We start from the raw sequence: 8,169 nt of genomic DNA on the forward strand, positions 1-8,169 counted from the left end.
ACTAAGTTGTATAGGGCTTCTCTAGCTTTCTGAGGCTGGCTTTGAACTTGTGATCCTCCTGCCTCAGCCTCCTGAACCACTGGGATTACATGCATGCACCACTGTGTCCAGCAATATTAAGTTCTTAAATTTGGTGTTCAATGAACTGCAACCTCTTTTACCATTTTCAGACTTCTTAGAGCATCATAACATCTCACTCAAACAAGATCAAAATCACATTAAGTAGAACCTGGCACATTTTTATCATGTGTCAAATGTAAGGGAATATTATAATAAACATGGGGCTCCATTATTTCAATGTATGAGTGCTGAAAACTTTTAAGCCTCAGTTTTCCATCATTTTGTGCTCCATAGCTAGGCATGCTCACAACAAATTCAGTGCTCCCTCCTTTGATGGTAATGGGACCTTTGATCTATAACTGAGAATCTTTGCCAGTATTCCAGCCCTAAGCATTATGTACAGCCCAAGCCATCCTCTTTGCCCTGTTCTCTCCAGTTATGCTTGGCCACACTAAGAAAATCTTCCCTGCTCTCCCAGAAAGCCCATTTTTCAGGTAAGTAAAAAATCCAACTTTACCAGCTAAATAAATACCAATCTTGGCTCTAAATAGAGAATAGAGATTATTTCATTGTTTTGCTCTAAAACATAAAACAACTAGGGTCTAAGTTCAGCTAATCAACATGTGTAATTAGTATTTAATTTTTCTTTTATTTTCATTTCCCTGAATATTAATAAGATGCCAAGTATCTCCATTTATTTTTATAGGTCATAGATATTTCCTGTTCTAAGAAATGGTTATTTATGTTTCTATTGGCGTATGATTTTTCTTATACATTTCTACATTTTCTCTACAAATGCTGAATAGTTCTTTAGCATTGTTACAGGTGTTATTATATCTCCTTCCAGTGTCTGGTGGGTGATCACTTTTTTAATATGTCTCAATGACAGGAGTGCTTTATTTTAATATGGTTGAATTTATAATTTTATACTGCAGGTAGCAGTTTTTGGCACTCAACTCTAGGACAGAAAGGCATTCACTTTTAGTTTTATAAGAGAATATATTTTTATAAGAGAAGTCTCCAGTTTCATCAGAAGAGAGAAATGTGGATTCTGCTGGGTATGGCAAGAGCATTGAAACAGTCTTGAGAATTTCAGAATTATTGGAACTTTATGAGGAAGATCTGGAAGAAATTCTTTATAATCTTGAATTTGTATGAGATGTACCAGACACTGCTTCTAAAATTCCTTCCAGATTTTTAAATTCTTCATAATTTGCCACAGGAATAGTTATTAATGTATTTTGAACATTTAGTTTTTAGCTATAGGTGGACAAAATACCTTTATTTTATTTTCTTAGTGGTGCTGAGGATGAAATCCTATTTCTCATGCATGCCAGGGGAGCACTGTACCACTGAGCCACAATGTCAGCCCTAATATTAAAGTACTTTTGAGTGCTCAAATGCAATTGATGAAAGTAGAGAATCCAAATCATGCTTTAACAAGCCACTTTTGTCAAATTGACATGCTTATTATTATGGCAAAAGTGTTTTCTACTTTATATTTTTTCTTCTTTACTCTCTCAAGGTTCTGGGACTCCCCTTCAAAAAGAATTGGAAGTATGTCCTCAGTGACCTCTATCAAGGAGAGAGACTTGCCTCACCTTTAAGTTTAAGTAACAATGCAAATCATTTAATGAAAACACTATCAAAACTAAATTATTCATAAAACAGAGAAAGCAGAAGGTGGCAGTCCTTCCCCAGCAATTGAAAAAGGAAGGATTCCAAATGTTTCAATGATTGAAGAAATCATTCTTCAATAATAAAAAAATGCAAGCAATAAAAATGATTAAAAAATCTCAAAAAGTTATAAAAAAGAAAGACTCATCCTCTATGTTAGCTGCAGTTAAAGAAGAAGTCTTGGGTGTTTCCATAGGGGTTTCAGAGAATGCTGACACTGACAGATTTTCTGATGAAGCAAATAGAAATTTTAACCAAAAAACTGAGACAGAACAGAATAAAGAGACAAAAAGTCATGAGAGTATATTGCCTGAAGAGAGAAGTCAATTGTAGAATCTGATTCAGATGGTGATTTCAACATGTTCAGCCACAGTGAGCTGGAAAATGCACTTGAAAAAGAGACTTGTACACCATTGATAATCCCATCCATAGCAATATAATGATATAGCAGAAGGACTCCTTTGAAATGTAAGATAGTCAGAGTATAGAGGGAGAAGCTTCTCATATGCCACCCACTTATTAGCTAGGTTTCACCAAGTCCAAAAGAGATCATCTGCTATGTACTTGCGAGCCAGTGTTCTGATAGCAGTGGTTTTGCCAAAATTTCACTGACAGTCTCTCCAGTGATTTTTCTAAGGTCCATGGGTCCCTGCAAGCTATGGGGGATATTGCTGATAGTTATGATCATGAGACAACAGTCACATCATTTGGTGAGGACCTTGTTACACCAATAGTGCAAGATCAATCTTATTTCCATGAGTCAGAGGAGGAATCTCTTACCCATCTTCAGAAAAGAAGAGCCAAGGCAGAAACAGTTGCTGAATGTGGGACTATTGAGAATACAGGAAATATGTAGTCCATTTGTAGTCCAGAGGGTTACATTGCTGAAAGTACCAAAACAGAAGAGGATTTGTCTTCAGCTCAGACAGTAGAGCTCCTGAGGGAAATAAGTGGTGAAAGTGATGTGGATAAAGAAGTGAATGTGAATTTGCCCAGTTCACTACACACCATATTCTGAAACTACTAGCTTCCATTGAAGCAAAATTCAGTGATACAAGCTCTGAAAATACAGTGAAGCCTCCTCCTTTTGTGGACAGATTTAATACAGCTTTGCAAAGAGCTCCAATGAAGGTTTGTACTCTGTTAATCAGAGTAGGGCATAGCCTGATAAAATTAAAAGATCTTTTAAAAACAAAGATACTTGCTTGCAAAAGCTGGCTATCCTCTAAGAAGATCTCAGTCTTTACCAACAACTTTATTAAGCCCAGTAAGGATTATGTCCTCTGTCAATGCCCAGTTGTCTCCAGGGAAAGAGACCACCTTCTTTCAACTAATAAATACACACCTGAAAAGGAACAGGAAGGGAATAAAGGGGTGACTGAGCATGACAGTCAGTCTTTGGTTAAATCTATGGTGTTCATCTCTCCATCATCTGTGAAGAAATAAGAACCCACCCAGAGTGAGGTGACCAGTTTGGAGGTATGACATCATGGAAGGACTCCTACCTGTTCACAGTTCATTCCAGCACAGATGTCTCAGTCCACTTCTCCCCTCAGTCTGTCCACTCTCAGGGACAGGAAATGCCCCTGTGTGAGCACATGAGAACTCTGAGCACACATAGTGTTTCCAACATCTCAGGTACCACCTTTGCCTCCCATATCAGGTGTCGTTACTCATACAGATATGCTGCCTACCCTTACTGAGTGTGCTCTGTGAATCCTCCTTCTATCATAGAAATTCAGTTTCAAAGATTGTTGCATGATATTAGAAACTCACTGCAAAATCTTTCATGATACCCTATGATGAGAGGACCTGATTTTGCTGCTCTTCCATGTAGTACTTACAATCGTCTGTTCTACTTCTTTATGAAAATACTTTTCAGGAGCTTCAAGTAATGGGGCAAAGGCTGAATTTGTTTAGAATCAAATGATGGATTTAGAGTTAGCATTGCTGCATCATTGAACCAAGGTTTTTTTACTACATGACTGAGGAGGAAAGATATGAAGTTGATTAGCTGCAGAGTTGAGATTTTCAGTCTGAATGGAACTTCAGGACTGCTTGTTGGACCTGGATCGACAATTTCAGGCAGTGCAGGTGTCTTTTCCTTTCCACTCCTCAGCACTTGTGGAAATGTGTGGCAGTAGAAGCATTGATAACTTGTCATTTCCTTCTCTGCTTTATGTAATGGAACTAATCACTGAAATTATATGAGAACAGTCATAGTTGAAGTCTGAATTGGGCCTGGAACTTGGAGGAAATGGGATATGAACTCTCTCCTGGAGAAAGTTCAGAATCAGTTTTCTCCTACTCAACATCAGATGTTGGGGGGGGCTGCCCTCAACAGAGCTGAGCATGCCCCCACAGCCTAAAGTAATGGGGGTGTGGAATTGGCATCACACCCAGTGCGAGGCAGTTGGGCCTCACCTTCTCTTGGCAAGGAAGTGCAGCTCTGGTATTGGGCTATGCACCTGTGTTTGCTGTAACACAATCCTTTGCCTTATTTGGGTGGAATTTTCTATCAAATGTCTTTCTCCTAAATAAAAACAGGGGTTCAGGGTACTCTCACTCTCTTGCCTCTTTTCTCTCTTATCCTCTTTTCCTCCAGTGTGGGAACTGAGGTCTCAGAGCCAGCCCTGACCCCTCAAAAAGGTATTTTTGTGATTGTGTGGTCTTTCAGTTGCAAGTCCAATGCATGCAGAGTGACCATGACTCCATTGCTTGTGCAGGTTGTGGAAGATAATTAGAGTCATCTTCTGTGTATTATGGTCCCTGTCATGCTAACAGAAGTACTGGAGTGCCTTCCAACTCCGTGCAGATACCTCCAGAGTTGGAGAATTCTGAAGAAGTCGGAGCAGCCTAAGAAGCAACCTCATGGATTGTAGGACCTAACTCTGAAGTGGAAGAAGGGTCTGGAAAACTCCCTCTAATGCCTGAGGAAATGCACAGAAATGTGCAGCAAATCATCTGGGAGATGAAGGAGTCAATTATTAGGGGATTCAGAAGGGAAATTGTAAGTTGACTTAGCAGCAGTATCTTCAAGTACAATATCTAATCCTAAGCAAGATAGTCATTAAGTGGAATTTTTAGGTTGGCATGGATCCTGTAGTTATGATTATTTGAGTTACCAATTATATACACTGGTGGAGGTATTATCTGTATTTCAGAAGATACTATCTGCTCAGATGGGCTACTATATACAATGTGGAATGTGTATTTTCCCTATGCATATCTTTTCAAAAAATATACATAGAAACTAGGCACTTTGCTGATTATTTATTTTATCTCTCAAAACCATAGCAATTTGGAAAAGCCCAATATTTACTTGTATGTTCATATTTTTCCAATCTATTCCCTATGTAGAATTAATTATAAAACTTGAAGACTTCCAGATATAACCAATTTATAAATAACATACTTCTTCAGACTAGCTTCTTACAACACTATCCTCTATGAGGTATTTACTGTGCAATAACTGATTTATTTTAATAAAGCTTGAAGCAGCCAGTGATTTTCCTTTCATTGCTGTTAATTAGTGTCACTTCCAAAAAAACAAACTGTTCTGTTGTAAAAATTGCTCTTAATTCTTGAGGAGGCTACTGATAGCAATAGGTTAGAATTACCTACAACTGCTCAGTGTTCTTACACTGTAAACTTCATTGCTTTACCCCAAACAAATGTAATTTTATTACAGCTTACATATTATTTTTCTTTTGGAAATATTCCTTATGTTAAATGCTATGTACTTTTGCATTGTCTGGACTTCTAATAAGGAGATGTTTCTTCTTCTGTGTTTTATACTACATAATAGATTATTGTCAAAATAATGGGTCCTCCAACTTGAATAGATAGAAATGAATAAGCTGGTTTCTTGTATTTTCCAAATGGAAATAATTTAGATTTGTTCTCCTCATATATAAATTATTTGAATTCAGTTTTAGCCAGTTGAAACTCTTTGTTTTTATGATAAAAAGGAAAATGTTTAGATTTATTTGTGTTAAATAAATGTGACAATAACAACAACAATAACAAAGAATCTGCGCATGAAGTGGGTGCCCAGAACCTACTCAGTCCATCTAGAAGCATTGCAGTGAAAAATGGAGGGGCCTGACTCAGTGTACTCCTGTTTGCTAATCCACATCTGCTGGAAGGTAGACAGTGAGGCCAGGATGGAGGTGCCAATCCCCACAGACTGCTTGTGCTCAGGGGGAACAATAATCTTGATTTTCATCGTGCTGGGTGCCAGGCTGTAATATTCTGCATCCTGTCAGTGATGGCTGGATACATGGTGGTGCCACCATACAGCATAGTGTTGGCATAGTGGTCATTGCAGAAATTAATATTACACTTCATGATGGAGTTGAAGGAGGTCTTGTGGATGCCAGAGGATTCTGTACCCAGGAAAGAGGGCTGAAAGAGGACACTCTGGACAATCATTACCAATGGTGATCATCTGCCTGTGGGGCAGCTCATAACTCTTCTCAGGGAGGAAGAGGATGAAGCAGTGGCCAACTTCTGCTTGAAGTCCAGGGTGACATAGCACTGCTTTTTCTTAATATAACACATGATCTCCCATTCTGCTGTGGTGGTGAAGCAATAGCTATAGTCTGTCAGAATCTTCATGAGGTAGTTTGGCAGGTCCTGGCCAGCCAGGTCCAGACACAGGATGGTATGGGGAAGAGCACAGCCCTCACAGATGGGCACTATGGGGTGACCCAGTTACCAGAGTTTATATCAATGCCAATGGTGCACCCAGAGGCATACAGGAACAGCATGAACTGGATGGCCACATATATGCCAGTGTGTTGAAGGTCTCTAACATGATCTGAATCATCTTCTCTCTGTTGGCCTTGAGGTTCAGGGGGGGCCTTGGTCAACAGTGCTGTTGAAACACTAGGTGCTCCTCATGGGCCATACACAGCTCATAGTTGAAGGTGTGGTGCCAGATGTTCTCCATATCATATCAGTTGGTGACAATGCTGTGCTCCATGAGGTACTTCAGGGTCATGATGCTGAGCTTGCTCTGGGCCTGTCCACCATCATACCCTGGTAGTGGGGACACCTGATGATGGAAGGCAAAACAGCCCTGGGGGTGTAAATGCCAGCAAAGCCAGTTATGCACATGATGGAGAAATTGTCAGTGATGAGCTTAGTGATTTCTTCTTCCCTTGCAATTGCAAAGCTGTGGGAGGACATGGAGCTTGGTAGAGTCCATGAACAAGATAATGCATTCTCACTGTTTCTGCTATTGTATATGTTACATATAGGTGTAACGTATATGTAATATATATATATATATATATATATATATATATATATATATATATATATATATATATATAATAGCATTGCTATCGATGTTTGTATGTTAATAACATACTGCCATATTCATAATCTGCTTTTTAAATCTTAGAATTTTTAACTATAGACAAAACTTTTACTTGTATTGTTATAAAGTAAAATTGAAGTAAACCACATAAAGTACCCAGATTACAAGTATCCTTTATAATAACTCCTTTGGCATTATTTTTTCTTTGCTCAGAAATGCTCTCCATGTTCAGTCCAAGAGTGAATTTCATCATCCAGGACCCCAGAAAGACACTCAGTTAATCACAGTTGGTCCTCCATAGCCACAGATCTTATGTTCTTTATTCTACCTATAGTAAATCAAAAATATATATATTTTTTAAAAATTTCATCTTTACTGAACAGATAGAGATTATTTTGTCTTTATTCTCTAAATAATACAACAGACATTCACATAATATTCACAATGTCTTAAGTATTTTATGCAATCTATAGATGATGACTTAAAATATATGGGAGGATGTATAGGCTATATGCACATTCTACACTACTTGAATAGACTTTAAGCTTCTGGTATTTTCAGAGTTGGGGGTTCTGGAACTAATCCCATGAGGATATACATATATGAATACATTTTAAAAGGGCAGGGGATAATAGCAAAAGATGTGTGCACTTTTACCTAAAGACCTCACATGCTGTAAGTTTAGTTGTAATGCAGAAGTGTTTGTATTTTCCTGGAAAAAGCAGATGGAACTGTGAGATAACATGCACACAAATGCATTGCTGCTTTCACTGCAACACCTAAGAGACAACACAGCATGGCTCTGGCTTAGTACACCCTCCCAACAGAGTTGCATGATGTGAATATAAGAGTCATTGTTTCAAAAGCTTACAGCTTTTTCCATTGTTCTTCCCTCATAAGAATTTAAATGAAAATAAAAGATTATATAAATGAAAAGACTGTGACTTTGGTCATAGTAGACTTTTTGGAACCAAAAGATAACAATAATAACATGACAGCAGTTTTAATTTAATGTCAGGAGTCTAGCACAGATATTTCACAGAACTGAATGTGAGAGTATATTCCAGGTAAGTGAGGTATGTGTAAGAGAAACAGGTAATTTTTGG

At 38.2% G+C, this 8,169-nt stretch overlaps 2 pseudogenes; one reads left to right on the forward strand and one right to left on the reverse strand.

The window, feature by feature from the left end:
* The first annotated feature begins 498 nt into the window (after nt 1-498).
* Nucleotides 499-4,987, forward strand: LOC143389237 (protein ITPRID2-like; annotated as a pseudogene).
* An 810-nt stretch (nt 4,988-5,797) lies between these two features.
* LOC143389236 (actin, cytoplasmic 3 pseudogene) lies at nt 5,798-6,858 on the reverse strand (annotated as a pseudogene).
* Nucleotides 6,859-8,169: the final 1,311 nt, after the last annotated feature.

Source organism: Callospermophilus lateralis, unplaced genomic scaffold (genome assembly GCF_048772815.1).
Source record: "Callospermophilus lateralis isolate mCalLat2 unplaced genomic scaffold, mCalLat2.hap1 Scaffold_137, whole genome shotgun sequence".
NCBI lineage: Eukaryota > Metazoa > Chordata > Mammalia > Rodentia > Sciuridae > Callospermophilus > Callospermophilus lateralis.